Source organism: Anarrhichthys ocellatus, unplaced genomic scaffold (assembly GCF_004355925.1).
Source record: "Anarrhichthys ocellatus isolate YVR2014 unplaced genomic scaffold, GSC_Weel_1.0 scaffold7, whole genome shotgun sequence".
Taxonomy (NCBI): domain Eukaryota; kingdom Metazoa; phylum Chordata; class Actinopteri; order Perciformes; family Anarhichadidae; genus Anarrhichthys; species Anarrhichthys ocellatus.
Window position 1 is genome coordinate 7,072,456 of NW_022280037.1, and position 17,620 is coordinate 7,090,075.

Here is a 17,620-nt window from a genome sequence, read left to right on the forward strand (position 1 = left end):
TAAAAGCTCCTTTATTTATCTTTGCATTGGAACTCCAGTGTTAAACGCAAAGACCGCTGGTCAGAAAGTACAAGATAGATTTGATCTGGTGTGAAATCAATGCTCGCTAAGACTGTAGTGGGTAAGCTCAGCAGAATGGGTTTTGCCCTTACTGTACTTCTGGATGACTCCCTGGCCACATGATTAAGGCTGAGTAGAGGCATTATTTAAGCAGAAAAAAAAGCCACCGACCAGACATATTCAAGGGTCGAAACGCCCCAGTGCACTTCAATCTGTCCAGTTGTTGAGGTGGCACACACGCCAAGCGGTTGCTGCATGTTCATTCACTCATTCATGCTGTTAGAAGCACATTTCTGGTATATTATATGTTTGTATGATTTCTGCCCTGGTGCAAAGTCTTCACATGATAATGACAACATACTGTGTCTGCACACTATACGAGTTCTATATTTAGTCTACTTTGGGGAAACAGTTTTAGTTTTATTAACATAATGACAGCATTAATTATGATATTAACATGTTAATAATATTTACGAGTTTAGTCCTGCAGTATAATGCCTTAATAACAGTGAAAAGGGATGAATTACATAAGAAAGTGAATCTTATTCCAACAAGTACAGTGAGCATCCTGCATTGAATATGTCAAAACCAAAATCATAAGATTTGTCTTGAAGTTTCTGTGCAGGGCTGTTCGTGGCAGCAAGGGGGATAACGAGGCTTATATCCTCACAGCACTTCATGCTCACCAGCCAAAGTTAAAGTTAAAAAAAAACAGTACATTTTGATAACCTGACATGAAAAGCTTAAACTGTAAAAATAAATTCAAGCCTACACAATAGATACAACTGTAAAAACATTACATGAAACATCTCTACATGGTTCCAAACTATTAGTTTGAATTACATAGAAAACAACACTATATTGATGAGTTACAACATGACTAATGATTATGAATCACCTTTATCAGTGCTTGCAATAAAAGAATATTTTCGTCAGGTGTTTTCAGCAGCAGCAGCGGTCCAGTCCAGCTTTGGCCCACAGTCACATTTTAATGGGGTCACAATCATCACAGTCGCTGTCTGCATGTTGGAATTGAGCACCCTCCTCTTTCAGGCTGAAAACACAGAGCTGCAGTGCTGCTTTGTTTGACATTAGACGGTGGTGTAAGGACAGGCGTTTAGGATACAGAGGAAGACAAAGCAAGCATGCAGATGGCTGCCAAGGACCAGAGGGGATGTCTTCATTTGAGCCGCCAGAGTAATTTCACAGCTCAAAAGACAAGTCTGTTCTACGGAGGAGGGAAGAGAGAAGGAGGAAGGACACACACTGCCCTCTGCTGATGAATACTGAGAGAGGGGAGTCAATCAGTATGTTCAATATGCATATTAAGCCGTTTTAATTGTAAATGATAATTGTATTGTATTCTTTAGGAATCGATTAATATACAGTTTAATCAATACAATGGTCATTAATCCAATACAGTGAAGGCTATATAATCAGTATACAATGAAGAGAAAAAGAAAAGCCTCGAAAATTAAACCTATTCAAAACTAAAGTCATAAAAACAGCCATTTGCTGTGTTGCTTTTAGATTGGTTTGCATTCATAGACTACTTGCATTAGATTGTAAAGTAAAGCACTAGTGCTTCAGTTATTTTGTCAATATGAGGTCATCCCAACATTTCACTGTGGTCTGCTCTAATATGCAACACCACTAAAGACTGTCAGCTGCTGACATCTAGCTGACGCAAAAGGTAACTACAAAGAGTATCCAGGCAAACAGAAAAACATACAATATGACAACACACCAATACTGTGAGGGCAAATCTCATTGTTTTTCTGCATGAGTTGTTGCCGACTTATTTCATCGGTTACATTCTGTTCAGAGCTTTGAAAGTGTGGCTTTGCTGCTGATCTGTATTCACTCTGTTGCAAATGGTGTCCACTCCACTTGGCCATTGACATTCAACAGGGTGATTTAAACAGACAGTGCTATATTCAGGACAAAATCTCATCTCTGACTCTGTATTCTAATATTATCGTTCAGGCGGGGATTTAAATAAAAAATAATCACACAACCAAACTTCAATGACATCTTCTATCCACTGGGATGTGTCACCATTAAACTGTTATTTTACTGAGGATAAATCTCTCTGCAGCATTGTTTAACTCTAGCAGAGTGCAGTTGTCCATCGTCGCAGGTGATCATGTCAAGACACCGGCTTACTCAGCCGCCCCCTGCTGAACTCATCCTGCAGGTAATCAGGGTTTTCTTTCATCCACAAGCAGGAATCCAAAGACTCAAACAACATGCACAGAAAGAAGAGAATAATGAAACGAGAGTGAAAAGAGGTTGAACAGAACCTGCACCGCAAGAGCTGATTAGTCATTTCATTGATTTTGTGAGTTGTTTAAAGAACCAACCACAGTGCTATACCTACCACAAGCTGCAGCTTAGCATTGTTAAATAAACATGTTTATTTAAATGTTGTCACAAAATGAAGGGACAAAGACATGTAAAGCTAAGCTGTTAAACACACCGGGGAAAACATAATTTAACAGGCAATTCACTACTTAATACCACGTAATGCTTTGCAGGGTACAAATGAAAATAGAGGCATGAAACATTCATGAGCTTCACGAGACTTACACATTAATACCGACAGTAAATATGTCGTCAATACAGACTGTGTAACACCAGACCAATTTCTTAAGGAGTCTACAAAACGAATATGCCCTTGGAATGGTCCCTCCTCCTCTTTAAATGTCTGGTAAAATACGAGTCCAACATGAAATACGACCTTTGGAGCCAGTAATTTTCAAGTGTCTGTTCCTTTGACTCTCCTGAGAAAATGAGAAGAGACAATTATTCCATTAGCTTGGGCCGAGAATGTGTCACCTTCTGGGGATGAACGGCTAATGTATTGCATCTTCTTGTACACATGAATAATTCATAATCGTTAATTGCACTATTGCACGACCTCATCCAACCCTCAAAAAGAAACCACGTTATTGCACATTTAATCTTGGACTCTTTGAGGATTTGGGAAAAGAACTTGGAATGAGAAGGGGAAAAAAAGTGTTCTCATAAAAGCAGTTGTAAAACATAAGAGGCATAACAAAGCTTGGCACTGTGGAGTCTGGGTCCCAGGGTACTTTAAGGAAGTGATATTTTGTGACATCTTTTCCATTTTGGAGACTTCTTTGAAAACAGAAAGCACACACATTTCTTGTCCATTGATCAGTTTGATGCCATGTTTAAGTGGCGCTTTTTGAGTTTTTCTAAATGGTATATGTCAAACTAGCAAAAGCACTTGTTCTGTTTCAATCAAGCAAAACTTTGTTGCTCTACTAGATGAGTAAAGGAGCATATAAAACATCCACATTTTGCTGTTTCCTGTTACAGGAAGACATTGAGCACTGTTTACAGCAAAAGGGTCTTCATGTGATGAGGACAGCTCAGAATCTGCTTTCACTAAAGTAAAGTTGAGGGATGAGCTCATGAGTCCTTCAAGGTAATTCAAAAAGGCAATTAACTAGATAATTTAACTGCAGATGGAATTTTGTACATTTAGATTTAAAAAAAATTTTGCATTGTGGATTTTCTTGAGAATTCCCACAGTTGATCCCGGATACCAAATCATGCTGAATAAATCAGTGATAATAAAAAAGAAAAATAATGCAGATCCCTACTTTGAATGGATCACAGATTTTGCAAGTGCAATATCGTAAAGAGTACAATGTGTGCATTACACGTACTGATACATTATCTGATCAAATTAGGAAATTATTGACAGTATCTTACTAGATCTAGATCAGTATCTAGCTTTTAAGTAGTTGACAAGGTGGCTGCACTTTGTAATGTGTTTGAGATTTTAGGATCTAATCAGCTAAATAAAGCTAACATATTTGAAATGATAGCATGATTTCTGAGCTCAGAATGACATTGCTTATCTCTCAATGTTGAGGCTCACACTGCACATCTTCCTTGCTGGAGGGAATGGCAGGGGAGGAATGGTTGTGTGTGTGTGTGTGTGTGTGTGTGTGTGTGTGTGTGTGTGTGTGTACAGACAGGGTTGCTGACCTTTTCAGAAAGCTATCATTTAATAAACCCTGACAGCCTTTTAGAGACCACTTACCATTCATCTGGGCTACAAGATTAGGCCTTACAGTGAAACTACATAGCGATCGAATCATTGTCCCCAGACGGCACAGTGGCAGCAAGAAAACACAAAATCAATATTTAAGTAGTAGGGATTCATATTTTAGAAAATTCTGGCAGCAACAGTCTTCCATCCATCAGTTTTTTTTACCTGGTTAACTATGGAGGGTCATAAGGAGGAGGACTCTATATTGTATTTGATACGAGGTGGGGTTCATTCTGGACAAGACACTAGTCTCTGACAGGGCTATCGCACATGAGCCGTGTCCCATTTCAGAGCCTCTACCTTTACCTCCTCTAAGTGACACGTCTAACAGAGATCAAAACTACTCGGGCAATCCGACAGCTCTCCACTTGCAAGTCATTTAAAATTTAGGATACAAAGTTGCATTATGTTGAGTGTGGAATCCACTACCGGGAGCTTGACTAATACGATGAACTGTTAAAGTTACTACAAGGAGTTTTTAACTGTTTGTGAAACGGTCTTAATTCAGTACTGATGCTTCTATATGACCTACATAAGCAAACAAGACCATCAGCGAGAAGATTGGCCATTTCAACATTATTATTTTTAATGTTTGTTACCAGATGTTTGAGATATCAGACAAAACACTTAATGGCACGCAGCTTGGAGGAAACTATGCTTGCATTTTCACAGGCAAATGTTGGCAGCAAGTAGTACAATAGCCAGTTTAAAGGACGCAGGAGGATTTTTCTTGGGAGAATGAGATTGTTGTGGCTGATACTGGGGCAACATCAGAGAAGATAAAAAAGAAAAAGCTAAACCATGGACTCAACAGATCGATAGAGTTGAGAGGCTTTAAAACCGATCCTGAACTCGTCCTTCAGTAATTTTCTCTTTGTCTCTGTTGCTTAGCTGAAGAAGAACTAAAGATTGCTCCTCTAGCTGTGGTGCGCAGAGTGGCTCAAAAACATCCTTGTTCAGCGTAAATTACATCCCAAAATATGAGTGCAGAGGATGTTATGGACGAGGAGTTTTTACAGAGTAAACTTTACATTTTACGGTGTAGATTTGAAAGTGTTTTGACTCACTCGGATATTCAGCCATTTTTCAGCAGGAGAGAGGCAGCTTGAAGCTGTAGCTGCAGGACGCAGGATAGGGCTGGCAGGGACCCTCTAGAATCTGAGCTTCCGAGAGCAAACAACAACTGGTGGTGCCTTCACTCAAACTTCCCTCCAATTCCTACAGATATGGAATTATTCTGCTGTAATGAATGTCAGCGAAGGCAGGTTTCATTGGATATCGTCGACGACGACAACCCATAAAGAACAAGCCGTGTGTGCGATACTATGCATGAAAGTTTTCCTCCTCAATGTGACAGGTGTGTGCTGGAAACCTTCAGGATCCTAAAGACTGGAAAAGACAACCAAGACCAACAGGGCGATTTTGGGTCAATTTGTTTATTGTATTTTTCTCATTTTAATCAGAATTCAGATGTACGGTTGTATTTTTAGGTTTAGGTGTATTTCCTTCATGGACGTTTTGTGAATTTGTCACCTGTAGCGAAATCAGTGCTCGCACGCAATGCAATCTGGTACATCTAGGCACAGCTCCGCTGCAGGAGAGACTCACCTTTTCAATTGATATAGCATGCAATGGGGAATTTATTTCTTCAGTGGACTACATTTGCAATCAGCACTGATTGGACATCCACATAAAAAGGTAACACATTTTCCGTTTAAGAATACAGCTGGAGCCAGTATAGGCAACTAGCTTAGCTTAGCATAAAGACAGGGGAAAAACTCTTGTTTGCCAAGATATAGCTACAGCATGTAACTCCCCCTAAAATCACAACCATTGAGTGCAGTGTCATTTCGAGTCTTGATTTCCAAGAAGTTGCCAAGCAACAAAAGTACTGGGCGAAACTTCTCACAGAAAGTTCCCAAGGTTTGAAACAAGGGTCTTCTTGATATAAGGTCAACAGTGCTGCCAACAAATGAGCATCAGTCCTCCAACGGACGTCCAGCATTTGGAAAAAGAAACTGAGATTCAGAAAAAAAAACATCCTCCAAAAATAGTCAAAGTACATTTCAGTGTAACAAGATGAAACCGATTTAACATGACTAACCAACTTCCACTAAACACACACACGTCTGCACATACACGCCAGTGAGACAGGTTCACCGTGAGTGCTTGGCCACACTCATCCGGTGACACGTTTCATGCACCGCTGCAGCCAACACGAGAAGTGCATACCGGAAACAGGCCGACAAGGATAAAAGCAAGAGCACGCAACCGCTCCTTTCGTCTGAGCCAGCCTCTCACCCACTCGGCGTAATGTTTGTCATATTAAATATGAAGCAATTACACAGCCTTACACGAGCCACATTGCTTCTCAGTCTCGCTTTTGAAGAGAAAGTAAAATTCCCGTGTTTTCCCTGCTTGAAGGAATTCAATATTCAACAACATCTCCTGGTGGAATCAGACGTCCCCACTCCCCACTTCTCTTCAGACCGACTCTTGCTGCGTGTTGATAGCGGGATGAGGGATAAATTGATGAAGTTACATTTGGATGAATAAATTAGTGGACCAGAATACATTTACATGGAGATGAGATTACAGCCCTGACATACAAGCTCATTACTGGCCTCTGCTGCTGCCCCCAGACGTCATCACCCAATTGCCTCCTAACTCATTCAGCGGGTCGCTGCTGTGACTCTGAGTACAATACATACAGTAACTCGCTGATGGATGTGATATATCAGAGGAAGAGAACACGGAGGAACCACCAGCCGCACATTAGGAAAGCTGAGTTTTAGTTACTGCATCAAAAGGTACCCCGGGGTGCTGACAAATGTCTCAACATTGAGGGTGAAAGATTCTTAATTAAATGCTAAATAGCAGATATTCTGCCCACAAACATCATCGGAAGACAATCCTCCAGCAATTCACACGCTGACCCCTAACTCTTTCCTTGCCTGCTAGTATGAAGCATTGGACCTTGGAGGGCCTTTTATGTCCACAAATAAACCACACTTTTTATATGCGATCATAAATAAATATGAATCAGGGATTGTAGTGTAATCGGGCTCTATGTTCCACAAGGAGACTGTGTTAACACCCAACATTATCTACAAACAGTAGTGCATCAATACTTCTACTCCACTACATTTCAAAAGGAAAAATTAAGGAAAAAGAGCAAAACAACAAAAAGGACAGAAAATTGCTCCAAATAACTACTAATGATGTGTCGTGTCTGCTTAATGTGTAAAAGTCAAAGTGCAAGCTTGTAAATTGAAATGGTCAAATTAAATTACCACATTAAATTCTTTAGTATTTTTCATTGGGCATAGACCTCCCGGACAACAACAGCAGGCTTTCAGGTGTACAGGATCAAAGCGACAGAGGTGAAATGGCCTGCAGCTTTAAGTGAAAGTGAAAAGCCCGGACACAAACGGAAAGGGAAAAAAACACAAGTGTGGAAAGGTAAAGGTGGCTCTACAGGGAAATCTGTCAAAGGGGAGGCTCAAGGGGAGGATAAGACCCCCGTCATCAGTGACCCGAGGATTCACACAGGCATACACATGAGCACACACACATTCAAGATGCAGCACGAAGGAAAGCCTGATATCATCTGAAAACGTATTATTTTCCACGTATACCAAATAGGAATTGTGACATGATAATGATGCATTGTGCTCGAAACAAAGCAAGAAAATAGAGTTCACCCATGTACACCCTTTCAAGGGCACAACCTTGGGAGTGGCACATCAGCACCTGTCGCTTCTCATCTCCAGATGTTCCATATATGCCTTGTGACACTGTGCACGGCCTATCTATTACTCAGCACAAAGCCATAACCTCCTGCTTCTCCATTCACCTCGGTATATTCAGGCAGCGATCTGAATATGGGAAGCATGAGAAGTGAGAGGTTAAGTCGTGGGCATGCTGGTGACAGCACAGCAGGGGATTGTGGATGTGTGTTGGCAGGTACACGTTATAGCTCTCAGAAATGTCTGCTGTTATGGTTTACAGCAGGAAAAAAGGACAAAGCCGTGCTGACGAGGACCTCGTGGTTGCCAGTTGATGGACAGACCGTGCTATTTGTATTAAATCACAGATGATAAGTGTGACTTCATGGGATAAACTGCCCCATCTTTCCTGTGATAAGGCTTTGTAGCAAGCAGTTGGAAAAATGAAGACTTGTTTTCTGTGAAAACATCCGTTTTACCCATTTGGATCCACAGTAAACGTTTCTGATATATTCTTAGAGGGAAGCACAATTCATGTTAAAGAATTTGAGTAACATGTATTGCTCTCTTTATGTTATGGTGTCAATATGAGTTTTACACGTTGCATATATTTTTGTTGAAATATTCTGAAGGGGAAAAAGTTCATTGTAAATCAACAAGTTGTCCGTGCATTCAACAATGTTAAAATAAGGTTCCCAGGTTTTACTTTCGCCATTGTAGCAAGGTCTTTGCTAGAATTGATGTGAGATTCCTCTAAGCAACAAAAGTGTCGTGACGTTTTGATCCTTTTTTCCTTAAGAGGAAAAGGCATTTAAAATGACGTAATCAGTGAGCATGGACACACGAGTTATTCAACTCAGAAGGCAGCAGATTCTCAAGACTCACATCATCCCATTTATTGTAAACATGAAAAAATGAGGAGTCAGGTTAGGATTTTGTGCTTATTTCATCATATTTACTTTATGGTTCTTAGCATCTTTAATCCTACTGTCACAATGATTTAGAGGGAACTCAAGTCCCTAGAATAAAGGGACAAAACGATGGCATGAGAGTTTTTACTTGTCTAGAGGCAATAGTGTCAAAGGAAGTTAAGATAATGAGGTTTTTGATTAATGACTGTGTGAAGGAAAACACGTCATGCAAATACTTGTTCTTAGTAGGGTTTTACTTTTGCCTCAGCTTCACTATATCGCTCATTAGATTGTAGATTGGCTTGTGTATGTTTTAAATTTCTTAATCAAGCAAATACTTTCCCTCCATTGATTGAATGTCTTAACTGTATTATTGTGACAAAGGTTTCATATGTGATTAAATATCTTTTTGAAATGACGACAAGCAGTATGATCTACTATTTCCAGAAGTGTATATATTCAATTAAATCATTAAACACTGAACACTGTGTTTTGACATTTATCTGCAGCCTCTAAATACAATCTTGCTCTTATAAAACGACCTTGAGCAGGTTATAGAGTAATAAAATAAATTTATACCAAAATGGAATTCTAATCAAAAAAATAGGACATTTACTGTAGCGGATTTGATCAGATATATGAATCACCCATTGTCCTTGAATGCAATTTGTGGTACAGTATGACCTTTGACCTGGGTGTGTTGTGAGAGTGCATTCATACAGATCACAAGGGAAGCCTATAACCGTGATGTTAGTAATGACATACGGGAAAGCAAGTCAAACTCAGCGGAGAGTAAAAATCGGAATAATACGTTGGCAGCAGGCGGTCGAGGAGCTGCTGCCTGTCAGACAGTTATGTTCAGAGCAGGAGTGTCTGCTTTGAATCACAGGCAGCAACACAACACTGTTCTCAAACAAAGTCCCATAGAACTTTATTTTATTGCTTGGTTGCAATACAACTTTCTGAGATATCTGACATTTGAGTGGCTCACTCCAACAATCTCTATTAACCCCACTATTTGTGGTTTTGTGTTTTTGTACAATTTAATGCACTTGTCCTACACTGCCGTCTCGCTTAGTGAAGGTCATAATGTTCTGTGAGAGAAAGGTGATCAAAACCACCTGCTTAACATTTAAAGACGATAGAAAAGCTATACAGTACAGATGCTGTACACACTTGATGTCCTTCATCTGGTGGTTAGTTTGACCTGAGAATTTTTTTTACCACCAATAAGCTAGTGGAATTCTTTAAATCACTACTTCCCTCACAGTAAGATGGATAATATACTGCTCTATAATGGCACAAAGAGCGGTGTAGACAAGTTGCTATCCTAATGTGCAGCGCAAAAAAACTAACCTTACAATGACCATTTGGAGCCTTTCACAACATGCTTGATGTTTGGGCATAAATGCAACAAGGAATTTACTGGAAGCTGGTAGTTATACATAGGTTATTACTATGTTATTACAAACAGCAAACAATACAAGGCAAGGAAAAGGCAGAGATCCAAAAACCAGGAGACGAAGCAAAACGGTCCAACACCAAAATATTACATGCATGAACGTATAGGGACGAAGAAAAGTAAGACAGAAAACCAGGGAGTATTTCCACAAGAAGGACCGATGGCTATTCGGGAGTAGGTGAGTGATTAAGAGCCGGTGTGGACAATCATGGAAGTCGGGAAACACACGACGGGCAGGGACAACAGATTAGGTTAGAAATTCTAAGAAAAATATAAAGTGTACAAACATCAGGATGTTACACTTTTGTTTAGATCTGACGAGATGAAGACCTCCAGAAGAGAGGGCTGCTTCTAGAGGAGTTACTCTTACACCTCACATACCGCTGAGACAATGTGTACCCTTATCAATGTCATCAGTTTGTTGTATGTATTTTCATGTAATTTCTGTATTGATTTAAAATGCCAATTATGTCCTCAGTCTATTTGACCTGCATGGTGAGTAGCATCAATGGGTCCAAAAAGTCAGTACAACACAAGGGTATTTTTTAAGGGGGTGTAGTTTGTTGTGTTTTTTTTTCTTTTATTACATCAAGGCGAAATGGGCTCCTTTACGGTGTCCCCAGCCCCTTTTTCAGTGCCTTTATTGGATATTTCATAGTAGAGATAAACCGGTGTGTGAGAGAGGGGAGGCTGCCATGCCACAATGATCCAAGGCTAGATTCCCACTCGAGACATTCCAGCTACATGACATGTACCTGAGCCAACAAGGTGTCTCAGTTGTCCGATACTGCTCTCTTTTCACACTAAAACATGTCGTTCACACAAGTACTAACATCCACAGATTGAGGGAATACCATAAAGATCATGACGGTTGGCCCTGCATTTGCTGCATAAAAGTCAAACGTGCACATTTCCACACACCAGCGTGGCAGTGTGCATTCCGGTATGAGAGACCTTCTGAACAGACCGGTTGTGTCTGTGCATGCAACCAAACCTGTTGCAAAAGCTTGTTTTCAGAATTTGTTTCGGTTCACTTTGGATTATCACAAAGTAAAAATCAATCAGTACCAGGAAGACGGGGAGGACGGGGGTGGGTTGTGCCTCGGGCTAAGATGAATATCCCAGACGGACATACCCAAAATTAATCAGGTGATCATGGAAGAAGATTATGGAGAGAGTTAATTTCCATTTATTTAGGATGAGTGACAGCCAGGTCCCAAAAAAATAATGAAACAAATTATTTTTCCTGTGTCACATGGCACTAAAAAGACCAAGATTAAAAATAAACCATTGGTCCAAAGGATGTGTTGTTGTGCTGTGCATATTGTGTGCTATCCCTTTGGCGATAGATATTGATCATTACCCAACATTTATTCCTGGTAAGCGACACTTTATTGATACCCTGGATCTCGCTTCATTTTACCAATTTAAAGATTTTTTTAACAATTGAGGACAACATTCAAGTGGTCAAATTACTGTATTATTACATGGGAAGGGGGATTAATGAAGATCAAGGTGTGTGATGAAACGAGGTCAAACATGAAGGGATGAGCGGAGGGATGAATGGAAATCGATTATGTACTGGGAGGTGTGGGAACGAGGGATGCAGGGAGTGAGACTCGTGGCTCCTGTAATGAAAGAGAGGAAAGGAAGCAGAGGAGGCGACATGGAAGATTGGATTAGAGTGAGGCATGGCCTCTGTTCCTGAACCTACATTATAATGACTTCATTTAACGTGGCCAAAACTGTAACACCCAAAGGAAACCCACCCAGATGTTGAAAAACCAGGCAGAATCACAGGGAGAGATTTCACTCTCTATCCAATGAGCCACTGTGAGCAACATATGAGTGGAAGCTTTAAAGTGTGGAATGATATGTTTGCCAGAGGCTGTTTCTTCAGATACTCTACACTCTTTGTTTATGATATATACCCATAGGCCTAGTTAGTCACAACCACAGGAAACGGATGAATTATACTGCTACATAATCGTCAGCGAACCGTGCTTGGCATCTTCAGGTCCTTCATGATGAGGTAATGTTGACAGTTCAAGCACGTGGTATCACTTTTATGTGCACCGATTGGTCTGCTACCCGTCACCCCAGGGCTTTACAACTCATCACACCCACAGTATGGGACTGTCAGATCATTCTCTGCCTACTTCTATCACTCAGCTACTGTTGGGCCAAGAAAGGCTGAATCTGGGATAAGAGATACGATCATTGCCTTCAAGAGAATACCGGTAGCTCTGCTGAGAATGTGACAGAATAAGAAACAGATGGACAGATCAGAAACCAGCTGTAATAGTGAAAGTTTTCAGTAGGAGATTATTTCATTTTCATGGACCAGCTTCTGTTGGGATGAATATGATGTACACAGCCCATAATTCCTATGTTTGCGTGGCCCCATTCCAGCTGTCATGGGCCATGGTTATACAGTACATGTGGGACCTTGATGTTGCTGCAGCAAAAGGAATGTTTCTGGCCGGACTGATGCAATGAGAGCTGAAGGGTGGACGGACAGGGGTCAAACCACTGTGCGGTTTTCTCCTGCATCTCAAGTGAACACACACACACACACATGTGCACACACTTGCCTGCTCCACCACCACTACATTGAGTGGTACACAGCAGAATGTGTACTGTATTAGTGTAAACTTTCAATTACCTTGTAAAGCATCACAATTGGTATGAAGTTCCTCATAATGCAAGTGTTAATGGTGGGAGTGATTTGGTTGATTTTCACCACCAAAAACATTAAGGCTCCAGCAAATGAATAAAGATATATCATCAAATTTTCCATTTAAAATATGATTTAAAAACTGTATTATGCTACACAAAGAAGTAAAGGTATTCTGGTCACAGATACATGTTGAAAGTTGGAGGATTACCTCTGGGAATCCTTTAAGTAAAAGCGGAGAAGCTCTCTTGCTCTCATCAGGTTGAGATTGGCAGCTGGGTCTTTTGATGTGACTGGTAATCTTCCCCGTGCCTGAGGAGTTGCCTGGTAGCATTAAAGCAAAACAAAAGCAGCAGTGGCACACAGGGGGCTCATGGTCTTACGCAGATTCATTTTCTTTCAAAGTGGGAAAAGGGCACAAAGCGTCCACTCTCTTTGACTCTACATACAACCTGAAACTAGGTATTTAGTCAGGATAGATTCCGTAAGAATATTCAGGCAAACACTAGCAGGGTAGCGGTTAAACTGACCTTTTTTGTGTATCAACATAGTATCAACTAATAAGGCTGGCGCTAATCTACAGTGTATTTTTATTTGTGTCAGCAAATATCACATAAATACCAAAACCAACAACGTAATATACTCCTTTTAATTTACATTCACAGGTAGGATTGGGAAGTCGGAAAGTATTGAGGAAAGAATTTAAACAGATTTGCTTCTGGTGTTTTAATTGGATTTCTAACAAACACAGGACTTTCAACCACTAGACCGGTGTTCAAGACTAATGTTTGTGTCCCAAAGTGTTATTGTTATTGTGAAGTTATGTGCGTGACGTTTTTCCTAAACCTAAATTGAAAAAGTAACCAAAGACAACATAGGGTTAAAGCCACTGTGAGCATATTTTTGACTTTGGAGCCTTTCTGTGGTCAGGCTGTACACATTCCATAGCTACAGCTACAGGAAGTAATGCACTGTGATTTGTATATATTCCAAAAAATCCAAAAGCATGTAATCCACGTAATCATTAACCTGCAAGTATAAAGAGCGAAAACTCCGATCAGGGAGTAGGTTTGGGTGGGTTAAAAAACACCGGATCAGGGACCGTTGACCACAAGTGAACTTTAAATTTTTCTTCCGTATTTAAGTAGCTCCACTTCCTTACTTATTTTAATCCAAAGAAAGATCTTTTCCTAAACCTAACTAAGTAATTTCATGTAAAGACTGAAGTTTATTTTGAAAAGACTAAATGTATGTAACAAGCGAAAATGAACATGAGTTGCTAGACATTTGAGGAGAACGCAAACAAAATGCCTTTTCGTAACATATATGAATTATTGTAACGTTTGTGTGGGAGTATTAAAAAGACAGAGAGCAGAAAAAAAAGGCTTAAAGCAATTCAAGGTAACATACACAAGCATGATACAAATACAGTAGAAATATGCTCTGGCTTGTGGTTGCTACAGCATATATGCATGAGTGCAAACACACATACACGGCTCTCTTTCACCTGTGGGCATTGAGAAATGTGCTTTATCACATCCGACCGGTCTGTAACAGCCGCTGTCAGCGAAGCTAAGCCAGAGAGGCTATTGCAATTTTGGAACTGTGATATGGTTGAAAAGCATTAATTTAGCCAGAGCAGATGTGGTGTGCAGACGCACAGAGAGGCTTCTCCACTCGTCCTATTGGTTGATGAAAATCAAACAGGCTTTGGCCAAGTGGAAACACACACAAAAAAAAGGCACCCTGATGGTAGATGACTCTGGTCACATAAGGTACAAGTAACAGATATTCTGACTGAATATCTGGAATGACTCGCAAGCAACTCATGAGAGAAATGCTGAGAGGAACGTGGTGTTTAAAGCGATGTTAAGACGGCATCCCTGCTGTACTCATGGTCAAACACACACATGATGAATTCTGATATATTTAGCCAAGCATTAATTATAAATCACCTGCCTTGTTGGCTATGCATTAGTTGAGGGGAGCAAACTAAGACATACTCTACGGTGAGTGCATATATCACATGAAAAGTGTGTGTGTGTCGCATGATGTGTTTGTGTGCAGACGTGTGGGAGGCGGAGCATGAATTTACTCACATCTTCTGTGACAAATAATAAACCATTGTGTGTGTGTGTGGGAGGAATGTTCAGTTCTCATTATGTATTGTTTCCCTTGTGGTTTTGGCTCAAAATCCCTTTATTTGATGCTGGATCCTTTTCTTTTTGATTGATTACGCATAGATTTTCAACTCCAGTAATGCTATTCATAGCTTCTGACATGCAGCTGTCACAGCCAAAATGACAACAAAAGTCTCCCAAGATTCAGGATATTTAGGATTAATCAAAGAGCATGACCGATCTTCCAAGAATCCACAAGTACACGCGCACACAGGGTATACATAAATACAGAAAATCACACAAATGCAAACACACACATTCTGGGCAATGCAGGCCTGTGTGACAGACCACATCAGTCACACCATAGGCATTCATAAATGGTGAGCAGGCCAGCCTAATAGGTAGCATGACATTATTCCAACTCATTACCATCAACCTGGAATATTGTAACATGACAAGACCCAGTTTGATGCTTGTTAATAATCTATTTTTACCCCGATTATACTGTTGTGAATCCGGGTCAGTGAATGCCCAGTGGCATGTCCGTCACAAAATAAGAGGCTGCAGAACGGACAAGGTTTACAGAGAAGGAGAACCACAAAGATACACATCAGATTAAACTAAACGTTACGGTGGTTGCACTTTTCTTGGATTCAAAGCACAGATTAAGTTGATGTAGCAATATGTTGGCTTATCCTGGCAACATGAACACGGATCTGATAAAGTTAGACCACATTGGCAATGTCAACAGGTGAGACAAACCTGGTCTACATTTCTTCTTCTGACACACTTACGATAAAACGTGGAACATGCAAATCATATAGGCACTCCTCTCACTGATCTGAAAGATCCACATGACCATAAAAAAGCTGCAGAAAACAAATGAAGATTACTCTTCATTCACCTCTTTTATTACCAGATATACTGTGTGTGTGTGTATGTGTGTGTGTGTATAAGTGTACCACGAGAAATGTCTTGATAAAAAATAAAAAAGCATGAATTTTCCTTTGTTTTCTATGAGCAATAGTAATGATAAATCACAGTTGTGTTCTTGACCAGTCCTGAGATAATATCCAGAATCCTCTTTGTCTGCGACCGAGACAAGACCCAGTAAAAATGTGATGGATTCCGAGACGAGAGAGAACTTTAAAAGGTGGTCTTGAGATCTAGTAAGACTAAATACTTACTGTATAAAATCAACAAAAAAAAATCAAATGTTTTTTACTCAAAACAGTCTCAAAATCACAGATTTCTTTTTCATAACCATGACTCCAATACATCTCATACAATACAATACAATCTTTCACAAACCAAAGAGCCAGTCACTTTCACTCTTGAAAACTCTACAAGTTTGGCTCAAGAATCAGTGTTCAGGCTATGATTCAAAGAAAACACAACTGTAACTCCAACATGCATTACACAATTCTTGGATCATTAAATCAATCTAAGTTCTATAAGTAATGTTGCCAGTAAACTCAAATCAAAGATTAATCACAGCATCATTGGGGAATATGAATACATGCTGATTTACTAACTGGATCACTGAGTCACTCAAGGCAAAGTGTGTCCACCATCTCACGGTCCTCAAATATACAACATTTGAATTCCTATTCTCCTGAAACCTAAAAGCCTGTTTTTCAGAGCCCGGTTTATCAAAGTGTTTTCCCATCATTCTGACTGTGTATAGCACAAGTTAACATTACAGCTCTACTGCAGCTTCCTAAACACAGCCCAGTGGGGAAATCGTTCAAGCCTTCAACAGCCGTACTTAATCTTGTTTTCAAATGGGAAGTGCACATGCCTATCTGTTGTTCCAATAAAAAAAAGCTTCACAAACTTTGCTTTTCAAGAGGTTCAGTTGACTTTAATTAGATTTTACACAACTTTCAGATAGATACATTCAACATAACCCTATAAATAATAAAGCATGCCACTTGCCTTTCACCGACAGAACATATAAACATGTCTGTTGATCCTGTGAGCCTCCCGTTTGTGAAAAGGAGATTTGTCCTTGCTTTTGAAGGCCTCGACAATTTCTCTATTGGACCGTGTTTAATCTCTGTGAGAAGCCACAACGCAGCAGTAAGTTCATTGAGGTTGTGCGATGCATGATTTTAAATGGTGGGAAACAACATTTTAATAAGATCTTAGTTGAAAAACATTGAATCTAAGGGCTGATTTATGCTAACTGATTGCTTAAAACAAAGCATGTAACTGTGAAAGTGTCACTCGCAGGAATTACAGTAATTACCCAGTAAGTCATTTACATATTGTGTTTTCATTTTAAAATGGCAAGCCACCTAAAATATCGCCTGGAAAGATCAACATAAACGTACTGATCCATGACAAACTAGACACTGTAACAGAGTAAATCTGTGTGTTTGCAATCTCTATAATAACGACATGTATGTGCAGGACGGATTACGACTGTCAAAGTTATTTATGTTCTATTAGACATGAAGCCACTGTAATACAGAAGTTGATATAAAAATTGAAAGACTTCTTCTCAGAAGCTGGACGTGAGGCTGTGAACTGAAGTGAAATCCCTCACACTGGAGGATTGGGCTGGATGTTG